Raw genomic sequence first — 13639 nt, 5'->3', positions numbered from 1 at the left:
ATATCACGTCGAAAATCGTCTAGGACCGATAGGGAAAAAGTTTCCTCTTGGCGGTGGGACTTAGAAAAATTTCCAGAGTTTTGTCGACGGAGTAGCACATCCGTCCATTATTTGCTAATAACTCGATAAATAATAATTGTAGCGAGTTTGGTGTTATGATATATATTGTTAGAAACCGTCTATATTACAGTGATATCACGTCGAAAATCGTCTAGGACCGATAGGGAAAAAGTTTCCTCTTGGCGGTGGGACTTAGAAAAATTTTCGTCGAACGTCCGACGGAGTAGCACATCCGTCCATTATTTGCTAATAACTCGATAAATAATAATTGTAGCGAGTTTGGTGTTATGATATATATTGTTAGAAACCGTCTATATTACAGTGATATCACGTCGAAAATCGTCTAGGACCGATACGGAAAAAGTTTCCTCTTAGCGGTGGGACTTAGAAAAATTTCCAGAGTTTTGTCGACGGAGTAGCACATCCGTCCATTATTTGCTAATAACTCGATAAATAATAATTGTAGCGAGTTTGGTGTTATGATACATATTGTTAGAAACCGTCTATATTACAGTGATATCACGTCGAAAATCGTCTAGGACCGATACGGAAAAAGTTTCCTCTTAGCGGTGGGACTTAGAAAAATTTCGTCGAACGTCCGACGGAGTAGCACATCCGTCCATTATTTGCTAATAACTCGATAAATAATAATTGTAGCGAGTTTGGTGTTATGATATATATTGTTAGAAACCGTCTATATTACAGTGATATCACGTCGAAAATCGTCTAGGACCGATACGGAAAAAGTTTCCTCTTGGCGGTGGGACTTAGAAAAATTTCCAGAGTTTGTCGACGGAGTAGCACATCCGTCCATTATTTGCTAATAACTCGATAAATAATAATTGTAGCGAGTTTGGTGTTATGATATATATTGTTAGAAACCGTCTATATTACAGTGATATCACGTCGAAAATCGTCTAGGACCGATAGGGAAAAAGTTTCCTCTTGGCGGTGGGACTTAGAAAAATTTTCGTCGAACGTCCGACGGAGTAGCACATCCGTCCATTATTTGCTAATAACTCGATAAATAATAATTGTAGCGAGTTTGGTGTTATGATATATATTGTTAGAAACCGTCTATATTACAGTGATATCACGTCGAAAATCGTCTAGGACCGATACGGAAAAAGTTTCCTCTTAGCGGTGGGACTTAGAAAAATTTTCGTCGAACGTCCGACGGAGTAGCACATCCGTCCATTATTTGCTAATAACTCGATAAATAATAATTGTAGCGAGTTTGGTGTTATGATATATATTGTTAGAAACCGTCTATATTACAGTGATATCACGTCGAAAATCGTCTAGGACCGATACGGAAAAAGTTTCCTCTTAGCGGTGGGACTTAGAAAAATTTCCAGAGTTTTGTCGACGGAGTAGCACATCCGTCCATTATTTGCTAATAACTCGATAAATAATAATTGTAGCGAGTTTGGTGTTATGATATATATTGTTAGAAACCGTCTATATTACAGTGATATCACGTCGAAAATCGTCTAGGACCGATAGGGAAAAAGTTTCCTCTTGGCGGTGGGACTTAGAAAAATTTTCGTCGAACGTCCGACGGAGTAGCACATCCGTCCATTATTTGCTAATAACTCGATAAATAATAATTGTAGCGAGTTTGGTGTTATGATATATATTGTTAGAAACCGTCTATATTACAGTGATATCACGTCGAAAATCGTCTAGGACCGATACGGAAAAAGTTTCCTCTTGGCGGTGGGACTTAGAAAAATTTTCGTCGAACGTCCGACGGAGTAGCACATCCGTCCATTATTTGCTAATAACTCGATAAATAATAATTGTAGCGAGTTTGGTGTTATGATATATATTGTTAGAAACCGTCTATATTACAGTGATATCACGTCGAAAATCGTCTAGGACCGATACGGAAAAAGTTTCCTCTTGGCGGTGGGACTTAGAAAAATTTCCAGAGTTTTGTCGACGGAGTAGCACATCCGTCCATTATTTGCTAATAACTCGATAAATAATAATTGTAGCGAGTTTGGTGTTATGATATATATTGTTAGAAACCGTCTATATTACAGTGATATCACGTCGAAAATCGTCTAGGACCGATAGGGAAAAAGTTTCCTCTTGGCGGTGGGACTTAGAAAAATTTTCGTCGAACGTCCGACGGAGTAGCACATCCGTCCATTATTTGCTAATAACTCGATAAATAATAATTGTAGCGAGTTTGGTGTTATGATATATATTGTTAGAAACCGTCTATATTACAGTGATATCACGTCGAAAATCGTCTAGGACCGATAGGGAAAAAGTTTCCTCTTGGCGGTGGGACTTAGAAAAATTTTCGTCGAACGTCCGACGGAGTAGCACATCCGTCCATTATTTGCTAATAACTCGATAAATAATAATTGTAGCGAGTTTGGTGTTATGATATATATTGTTAGAAACCGTCTATATTACAGTGATATCACGTCGAAAATCGTCTAGGACCGATAGGGAAAAAGTTTCCTCTTGGCGGTGGGACTTAGAAAAATTTCCAGAGTTTTGTCGACGGAGTAGCACATCCGTCCATTATTTGCTAATAACTCGATAAATAATAATTGTAGCGAGTTTGGTGTTATGATATATATTGTTAGAAACCGTCTATATTACAGTGATATCACGTCGAAAATCGTCTAGGACCGATAGGGAAAAAGTTTCCTCTTGGCGGTGGGACTTAGAAAAATTTTCGTCGAACGTCCGACGGAGTAGCACATCCGTCCATTATTTGCTAATAACTCGATAAATAATAATTGTAGCGAGTTTGGTGTTATGATATATATTGTTAGAAACCGTCTATATTACAGTGATATCACGTCGAAAATCGTCTAGGACCGATACGGAAAAAGTTTCCTCTTGGCGGTGGGACTTAGAAAAATTTTCGTCGAACGTCCGACGGAGTAGCACATCCGTCCATTATTTGCTAATAACTCGATAAATAATAATTGTAGCGAGTTTGGTGTTATGATATATATTGTTAGAAACCGTCTATATTACAGTGATATCACGTCGAAAATCGTCTAGGACCGATACGGAAAAAGTTTCCTCTTAGCGGTGGGACTTAGAAAAATTTCCAGAGTTTTGTCGACGGAGTAGCACATCCGTCCATTATTTGCTAATAACTCGATAAATAATAATTGTAGCGAGTTTGGTGTTATGATATATATTGTTAGAAACCGTCTATATTACAGTGATATCACGTCGAAAATCGTCTAGGACCGATAGGGAAAAAGTTTCCTCTTGGCGGTGGGACTTAGAAAAATTTTCGTCGAACGTCCGACGGAGTAGCACATCCGTCCATTATTTGCTAATAACTCGATAAATAATAATTGTAGCGAGTTTGGTGTTATGATATATATTGTTAGAAACCGTCTATATTACAGTGATATCACGTCGAAAATCGTCTAGGACCGATACGGAAAAAGTTTCCTCTTGGCGGTGGGACTTAGAAAAATTTTCGTCGAACGTCCGACGGAGTAGCACATCCGTCCATTATTTGCTAATAACTCGATAAATAATAATTGTAGCGAGTTTGGTGTTATGATATATATTGTTAGAAACCGTCTATATTACAGTGATATCACGTCGAAAATCGTCTAGGACCGATAGGGAAAAAGTTTCCTCTTGGCGGTGGGACTTAGAAAAATTTTCGTCGAACGTCCGACGGAGTAGCACATCCGTCCATTATTTGCTAATAACTCGATAAATAATAATTGTAGCGAGTTTGGTGTTATGATATATATTGTTAGAAACCGTCTATATTACAGTGATATCACGTCGAAAATCGTCTAGGACCGATAGGGAAAAAGTTTCCTCTTGGCGGTGGGACTTAGAAAAATTTCCAGAGTTTTGTCGACGGAGTAGCACATCCGTCCATTATTTGCTAATAACTCGATAAATAATAATTGTAGCGAGTTTGGTGTTATGATATATATTGTTAGAAACCGTCTATATTACAGTGATATCACGTCGAAAATCGTCTAGGACCGATAGGGAAAAAGTTTCCTCTTGGCGGTGGGACTTAGAAAAATTTTCGTCGAACGTCCGACGGAGTAGCACATCCGTCCATTATTTGCTAATAACTCGATAAATAATAATTGTAGCGAGTTTGGTGTTATGATATATATTGTTAGAAACCGTCTATATTACAGTGATATCACGTCGAAAATCGTCTAGGACCGATACGGAAAAAGTTTCCTCTTGGCGGTGGGACTTAGAAAAATTTTCGTCGAACGTCCGACGGAGTAGCACATCCGTCCATTATTTGCTAATAACTCGATAAATAATAATTGTAGCGAGTTTGGTGTTATGATATATATTGTTAGAAACCGTCTATATTACAGTGATATCACGTCGAAAATCGTCTAGGACCGATACGGAAAAAGTTTCCTCTTAGCGGTGGGACTTAGAAAAATTTCCAGAGTTTTGTCGACGGAGTAGCACATCCGTCCATTATTTGCTAATAACTCGATAAATAATAATTGTAGCGAGTTTGGTGTTATGATATATATTGTTAGAAACCGTCTATATTACAGTGATATCACGTCGAAAATCGTCTAGGACCGATAGGGAAAAAGTTTCCTCTTGGCGGTGGGACTTAGAAAAATTTCCAGAGTTTTGTCGACGGAGTAGCACATCCGTCCATTATTTGCTAATAACTCGATAAATAATAATTGTAGCGAGTTTGGTGTTATGATATATATTGTTAGAAACCGTCTATATTACAGTGATATCACGTCGAAAATCGTCTAGGACCGATAGGGAAAAAGTTTCCCTCTTGGCGGTGGGACTTAGAAAAATTTTCGTCGAACGTCCGACGGAGTAGCACATCCGTCCATTATTTGCTAATAACTCGATAAATAATAATTGTAGCGAGTTTGGTGTTATGATATATATTGTTAGAAACCGTCTATATTACAGTGATATCACGTCGAAAATCGTCTAGGACCGATACGGAAAAAGTTTCCTCTTAGCGGTGGGACTTAGAAAAATTTCCAGAGTTTTGTCGACGGAGTAGCACATCCGTCCATTATTTGCTAATAACTCGATGAATAATAATTGTAGCGAGTTTGGTGTTATGATATATATTGTTAGAAACCGTCTATATTACAGTGATATCACGTCGAAAATCGTCTAGGACCGATAGGGAAAAAGTTTCCTCTTGGCGGTGGGACTTAGAAAAATTTTCGTCGAACGTCCGACGGAGTAGCACATCCGTCCATTATTTGCTAATAACTCGAAGAATAATAATTGTAGCGAGTTTGGTGTTATGATATATATTGTTAGAAACCGTCTATATTACAGTGATATCACGTCGAAAATCGTCTAGGACCGATAGGGAAAAAGTTTCCTCTTGGCGGTGGGACTTAGAAAAATTTTCGTCGAACGTCCGACGGAGTAGCACATCCGTCCATTATTTGCTAATAACTCGATAAATAATAATTGTAGCGAGTTTGGTGTTATGATATATATTGTTAGAAACCGTCTATATTACAGTGATATCACGTCGAAAATCGTCTAGGACCGATACGGAAAAAGTTTCCTCTTAGCGGTGGGACTTAGAAAAATTTCCAGAGTTTTGTCGACGGAGTAGCACATCCGTCCATTATTTGCTAATAACTCGATGAATAATAATTGTAGCGAGTTTGGTGTTATGATATATATTGTTAGAAACCGTCTATATTACAGTGATATCACGTCGAAAATCGTCTAGGACCGATAGGGAAAAAGTTTCCTCTTGGCGGTGGGACTTAGAAAAATTTTCGTCGAACGTCCGACGGAGTAGCACATCCGTCCATTATTTGCTAATAACTCGATAAATAATAATTGTAGCGAGTTTGGTGTTATGATATATATTGTTAGAAACCGTCTATATTACAGTGATATCACGTCGAAAATCGTCTAGGACCGATACGGAAAAAGTTTCCTCTTAGCGGTGGGACTTAGAAAAATTTCCAGAGTTTTGTCGACGGAGTAGCACATCCGTCCATTATTTGCTAATAACTCGATAAATAATAATTGTAGCGAGTTTGGTGTTATGATATATATTGTTAGAAACCGTCTATATTACAGTGATATCACGTCGAAAATCGTCTAGGACCGATAGGGAAAAAGTTTCCTCTTGGCGGTGGGACTTAGAAAAATTTCCAGAGTTTTGTCGACGGAGTAGCACATCCGTCCATTATTTGCTAATAACTCGATAAATAATAATTGTAGCGAGTTTGGTGTTATGATATATATTGTTAGAAACCGTCTATATTACAGTGATATCACGTCGAAAATCGTCTAGGACCGATAGGGAAAAAGTTTCCTCTTGGCGGTGGGACTTAGAAAAATTTTCGTCGAACGTCCGACGGAGTAGCACATCCGTCCATTATTTGCTAATAACTCGATAAATAATAATTGTAGCGAGTTTGGTGTTATGATATATATTGTTAGAAACCGTCTATATTACAGTGATATCACGTCGAAAATCGTCTAGGACCGATACGGAAAAAGTTTCCTCTTAGCGGTGGGACTTAGAAAAATTTCCAGAGTTTTGTCGACGGAGTAGCACATCCGTCCATTATTTGCTAATAACTCGATAAATAATAATTGTAGCGAGTTTGGTGTTATGATACATATTGTTAGAAACCGTCTATATTACAGTGATATCACGTCGAAAATCGTCTAGGACCGATACGGAAAAAGTTTCCTCTTAGCGGTGGGACTTAGAAAAATTTTCGTCGAACGTCCGACGGAGTAGCACATCCGTCCATTATTTGCTAATAACTCGATAAATAATAATTGTAGCGAGTTTGGTGTTATGATATATATTGTTAGAAACCGTCTATATTACAGTGATATCACGTCGAAAATCGTCTAGGACCGATACGGAAAAAGTTTCCTCTTGGCGGTGGGACTTAGAAAAATTTCCAGAGTTTTGTCGACGGAGTAGCACATCCGTCCATTATTTGCTAATAACTCGATAAATAATAATTGTAGCGAGTTTGGTGTTATGATATATATTGTTAGAAACCGTCTATATTACAGTGATATCACGTCGAAAATCGTCTAGGACCGATAGGGAAAAAGTTTCCTCTTGGCGGTGGGACTTAGAAAAATTTTCGTCGAACGTCCGACGGAGTAGCACATCCGTCCATTATTTGCTAATAACTCGATAAATAATAATTGTAGCGAGTTTGGTGTTATGATATATATTGTTAGAAACCGTCTATATTACAGTGATATCACGTCGAAAATCGTCTAGGACCGATACGGAAAAAGTTTCCTCTTAGCGGTGGGACTTAGAAAAATTTTCGTCGAACGTCCGACGGAGTAGCACATCCGTCCATTATTTGCTAATAACTCGATAAATAATAATTGTAGCGAGTTTGGTGTTATGATATATATTGTTAGAAACCGTCTATATTACAGTGATATCACGTCGAAAATCGTCTAGGACCGATACGGAAAAAGTTTCCTCTTAGCGGTGGGACTTAGAAAAATTTCCAGAGTTTTGTCGACGGAGTAGCACATCCGTCCATTATTTGCTAATAACTCGATAAATAATAATTGTAGCGAGTTTGGTGTTATGATATATATTGTTAGAAACCGTCTATATTACAGTGATATCACGTCGAAAATCGTCTAGGACCGATAGGGAAAAAGTTTCCTCTTGGCGGTGGGACTTAGAAAAATTTTCGTCGAACGTCCGACGGAGTAGCACATCCGTCCATTATTTGCTAATAACTCGATAAATAATAATTGTAGCGAGTTTGGTGTTATGATATATATTGTTAGAAACCGTCTATATTACAGTGATATCACGTCGAAAATCGTCTAGGACCGATACGGAAAAAGTTTCCTCTTGGCGGTGGGACTTAGAAAAATTTTCGTCGAACGTCCGACGGAGTAGCACATCCGTCCATTATTTGCTAATAACTCGATAAATAATAATTGTAGCGAGTTTGGTGTTATGATATATATTGTTAGAAACCGTCTATATTACAGTGATATCACGTCGAAAATCGTCTAGGACCGATACGGAAAAAGTTTCCTCTTGGCGGTGGGACTTAGAAAAATTTCCAGAGTTTTGTCGACGGAGTAGCACATCCGTCCATTATTTGCTAATAACTCGATAAATAATAATTGTAGCGAGTTTGGTGTTATGATATATATTGTTAGAAACCGTCTATATTACAGTGATATCACGTCGAAAATCGTCTAGGACCGATAGGGAAAAAGTTTCCTCTTGGCGGTGGGACTTAGAAAAATTTTCGTCGAACGTCCGACGGAGTAGCACATCCGTCCATTATTTGCTAATAACTCGATAAATAATAATTGTAGCGAGTTTGGTGTTATGATATATATTGTTAGAAACCGTCTATATTACAGTGATATCACGTCGAAAATCGTCTAGGACCGATACGGAAAAAGTTTCCTCTTAGCGGTGGGACTTAGAAAAATTTCCAGAGTTTTGTCGACGGAGTAGCACATCCGTCCATTATTTGCTAATAACTCGATGAATAATAATTGTAGCGAGTTTGGTGTTATGATATATATTGTTAGAAACCGTCTATATTACAGTGATATCACGTCGAAAATCGTCTAGGACCGATAGGGAAACAGTTTCCTCTTGGCGGTGGGACTTAGAAAAATTTTCGTCGAACGTCCGACGGAGTAGCACATCCGTCCATTATTTGCTAATAACTCGAAGAATAATAATTGTAGCGAGTTTGGTGTTATGATATATATTGTTAGAAACCGTCTATATTACAGTGATATCACGTCGAAAATCGTCTAGGACCGATAGGGAAAAAGTTTCCTCTTGGCGGTGGGACTTAGAAAAATTTTCGTCGAACGTCCGACGGAGTAGCACATCCGTCCATTATTTGCTAATAACTCGATAAATAATAATTGTAGCGAGTTTGGTGTTATGATATATATTGTTAGAAACCGTCTATATTACAGTGATATCACGTCGAAAATCGTCTAGGACCGATACGGAAAAAGTTTCCTCTTAGCGGTGGGACTTAGAAAAATTTCCAGAGTTTTGTCGACGGAGTAGCACATCCGTCCATTATTTGCTAATAACTCGATGAATAATAATTGTAGCGAGTTTGGTGTTATGATATATATTGTTAGAAACCGTCTATATTACAGTGATATCACGTCGAAAATCGTCTAGGACCGATAGGGAAAAAGTTTCCTCTTGGCGGTGGGACTTAGAAAAATTTTCGTCGAACGTCCGACGGAGTAGCACATCCGTCCATTATTTGCTAATAACTCGATAAATAATAATTGTAGCGAGTTTGGTGTTATGATATATATTGTTAGAAACCGTCTATATTACAGTGATATCACGTCGAAAATCGTCTAGGACCGATACGGAAAAAGTTTCCTCTTAGCGGTGGGACTTAGAAAAATTTCCAGAGTTTTGTCGACGGAGTAGCACATCCGTCCATTATTTGCTAATAACTCGATAAATAATAATTGTAGCGAGTTTGGTGTTATGATATATATTGTTAGAAACCGTCTATATTACAGTGATATCACGTCGAAAATCGTCTAGGACCGATAGGGAAAAAGTTTCCTCTTGGCGGTGGGACTTAGAAAAATTTCCAGAGTTTTGTCGACGGAGTAGCACATCCGTCCATTATTTGCTAATAACTCGATAAATAATAATTGTAGCGAGTTTGGTGTTATGATATATATTGTTAGAAACCGTCTATATTACAGTGATATCACGTCGAAAATCGTCTAGGACCGATAGGGAAAAAGTTTCCTCTTGGCGGTGGGACTTAGAAAAATTTTCGTCGAACGTCCGACGGAGTAGCACATCCGTCCATTATTTGCTAATAACTCGATAAATAATAATTGTAGCGAGTTTGGTGTTATGATATATATTGTTAGAAACCGTCTATATTACAGTGATATCACGTCGAAAATCGTCTAGGACCGATACGGAAAAAGTTTCCTCTTAGCGGTGGGACTTAGAAAAATTTCCAGAGTTTTGTCGACGGAGTAGCACATCCGTCCATTATTTGCTAATAACTCGATAAATAATAATTGTAGCGAGTTTGGTGTTATGATACATATTGTTAGAAACCGTCTATATTACAGTGATATCACGTCGAAAATCGTCTAGGACCGATACGGAAAAAGTTTCCTCTTAGCGGTGGGACTTAGAAAAATTTTCGTCGAACGTCCGACGGAGTAGCACATCCGTCCATTATTTGCTAATAACTCGATAAATAATAATTGTAGCGAGTTTGGTGTTATGATATATATTGTTAGAAACCGTCTATATTACAGTGATATCACGTCGAAAATCGTCTAGGACCGATACGGAAAAAGTTTCCTCTTGGCGGTGGGACTTAGAAAAATTTCCAGAGTTTTGTCGACGGAGTAGCACATCCGTCCATTATTTGCTAATAACTCGATAAATAATAATTGTAGCGAGTTTGGTGTTATGATATATATTGTTAGAAACCGTCTATATTACAGTGATATCACGTCGAAAATCGTCTAGGACCGATAGGGAAAAAGTTTCCTCTTGGCGGTGGGACTTAGAAAAATTTTCGTCGAACGTCCGACGGAGTAGCACATCCGTCCATTATTTGCTAATAACTCGATAAATAATAATTGTAGCGAGTTTGGTGTTATGATATATATTGTTAGAAACCGTCTATATTACAGTGATATCACGTCGAAAATCGTCTAGGACCGATACGGAAAAAGTTTCCTCTTAGCGGTGGGACTTAGAAAAATTTTCGTCGAACGTCCGACGGAGTAGCACATCCGTCCATTATTTGCTAATAACTCGATAAATAATAATTGTAGCGAGTTTGGTGTTATGATATATATTGTTAGAAACCGTCTATATTACAGTGATATCACGTCGAAAATCGTCTAGGACCGATACGGAAAAAGTTTCCTCTTAGCGGTGGGACTTAGAAAAATTTCCAGAGTTTTGTCGACGGAGTAGCACATCCGTCCATTATTTGCTAATAACTCGATAAATAATAATTGTAGCGAGTTTGGTGTTATGATATATATTGTTAGAAACCGTCTATATTACAGTGATATCACGTCGAAAATCGTCTAGGACCGATAGGGAAAAAGTTTCCTCTTGGCGGTGGGACTTAGAAAAATTTTCGTCGAACGTCCGACGGAGTAGCACATCCGTCCATTATTTGCTAATAACTCGATAAATAATAATTGTAGCGAGTTTGGTGTTATGATATATATTGTTAGAAACCGTCTATATTACAGTGATATCACGTCGAAAATCGTCTAGGACCGATACGGAAAAAGTTTCCTCTTGGCGGTGGGACTTAGAAAAATTTTCGTCGAACGTCCGACGGAGTAGCACATCCGTCCATTATTTGCTAATAACTCGATAAATAATAATTGTAGCGAGTTTGGTGTTATGATATATATTGTTAGAAACCGTCTATATTACAGTGATATCACGTCGAAAATCGTCTAGGACCGATACGGAAAAAGTTTCCTCTTGGCGGTGGGACTTAGAAAAATTTCCAGAGTTTTGTCGACGGAGTAGCACATCCGTCCATTATTTGCTAATAACTCGATAAATAATAATTGTAGCGAGTTTGGTGTTATGATATATATTGTTAGAAACCGTCTATATTACAGTGATATCACGTCGAAAATCGTCTAGGACCGATAGGGAAAAAGTTTCCTCTTGGCGGTGGGACTTAGAAAAATTTTCGTCGAACGTCCGACGGAGTAGCACATCCGTCCATTATTTGCTAATAACTCGATAAATAATAATTGTAGCGAGTTTGGTGTTATGATATATATTGTTAGAAACCGTCTATATTACAGTGATATCACGTCGAAAATCGTCTAGGACCGATACGGAAAAAGTTTCCTCTTAGCGGTGGGACTTAGAAAAATTTCCAGAGTTTTGTCGACGGAGTAGCACATCCGTCCATTATTTGCTAATAACTCGATGAATAATAATTGTAGCGAGTTTGGTGTTATGATATATATTGTTAGAAACCGTCTATATTACAGTGATATCACGTCGAAAATCGTCTAGGACCGATAGGGAAAAAGTTTCCTCTTGGCGGTGGGACTTAGAAAAATTTTCGTCGAACGTCCGACGGAGTAGCACATCCGTCCATTATTTGCTAATAACTCGAAGAATAATAATTGTAGCGAGTTTGGTGTTATGATATATATTGTTAGAAACCGTCTATATTACAGTGATATCACGTCGAAAATCGTCTAGGACCGATAGGGAAAAAGTTTCCTCTTGGCGGTGGGACTTAGAAAAATTTTCGTCGAACGTCCGACGGAGTAGCACATCCGTCCATTATTTGCTAATAACTCGATAAATAATAATTGTAGCGAGTTTGGTGTTATGATATATATTGTTAGAAACCGTCTATATTACAGTGATATCACGTCGAAAATCGTCTAGGACCGATACGGAAAAAGTTTCCTCTTAGCGGTGGGACTTAGAAAAATTTCCAGAGTTTTGTCGACGGAGTAGCACATCCGTCCATTATTTGCTAATAACTCGATGAATAATAATTGTAGCGAGTTTGGTGTTATGATATATATTGTTAGAAACCGTCTATATTACAGTGATATCACGTCGAAAATCGTCTAGGACCGATAGGGAAAAAGTTTCCTCTTGGCGGTGGGACTTAGAAAAATTTTCGTCGAACGTCCGACGGAGTAGCACATCCGTCCATTATTTGCTAATAACTCGATAAATAATAATTGTAGCGAGTTTGGTGTTATGATATATATTGTTAGAAACCGTCTATATTACAGTGATATCACGTCGAAAATCGTCTAGGACCGATACGGAAAAAGTTTCCTCTTAGCGGTGGGACTTAGAAAAATTTCCAGAGTTTTGTCGACGGAGTAGCACATCCGTCCATTATTTGCTAATAACTCGATAAATAATAATTGTAGCGAGTTTGGTGTTATGATATATATTGCTAGAAATCGTCTATATTACAGTGATATCACGTTGAAAATCGTCTAGGACCGATACTTAAAAATTTTCCTCTTATTTGTGGGACTTAGAAAAATTTTCAAAGTTCGGTGAATTATGAAAAGTTGGTTATTTTGTGTAAAATAATATAGAAATGTTAAAATTTATTATATTTTGTGAAAAAAATTTTTATACTTTTTTCGCTCTAAGTTCCAACAGCCCCGCCGGGAGGTCTGTTGCCGCGGCGGTTTGCGGCCATAAGCGCGCGTGCTATTGACCGCGCGGCGCCGGCGTCCCGGCCGGCCGTTCGGTATCTATAAGAGAGTCGACGGTTCGGTCGAGTCGGTCGGTGCAGCGCGCGTCTGTGGCTATTCTACGATCTCGGTCGAGAAGCAGTCATGGGCGCCTCGAGACTTCGGTCTTGACTGTTTCGTACCGTGCTTCGTATCGAATTATTCTCTACACAGCATTGCCACGGGTCGGTGTCCTAGACCGAATGGCCCTTATGTGGCGAGCCTTCCCTTAGTGGAGGTTGGTGACTTGTATTCACTTTTGTGTTTACTCGTACTAACTGAGCATCAACTCTTATGTCCGAGCGACTAAGGTATGAAA

Source organism: Halictus rubicundus, unplaced genomic scaffold (genome assembly GCF_050948215.1).
Source record: "Halictus rubicundus isolate RS-2024b unplaced genomic scaffold, iyHalRubi1_principal scaffold1157, whole genome shotgun sequence".
In the NCBI taxonomy this organism is placed as follows: domain Eukaryota; kingdom Metazoa; phylum Arthropoda; class Insecta; order Hymenoptera; family Halictidae; genus Halictus; species Halictus rubicundus.
This window is presented reverse-complemented; position numbering follows the sequence as displayed.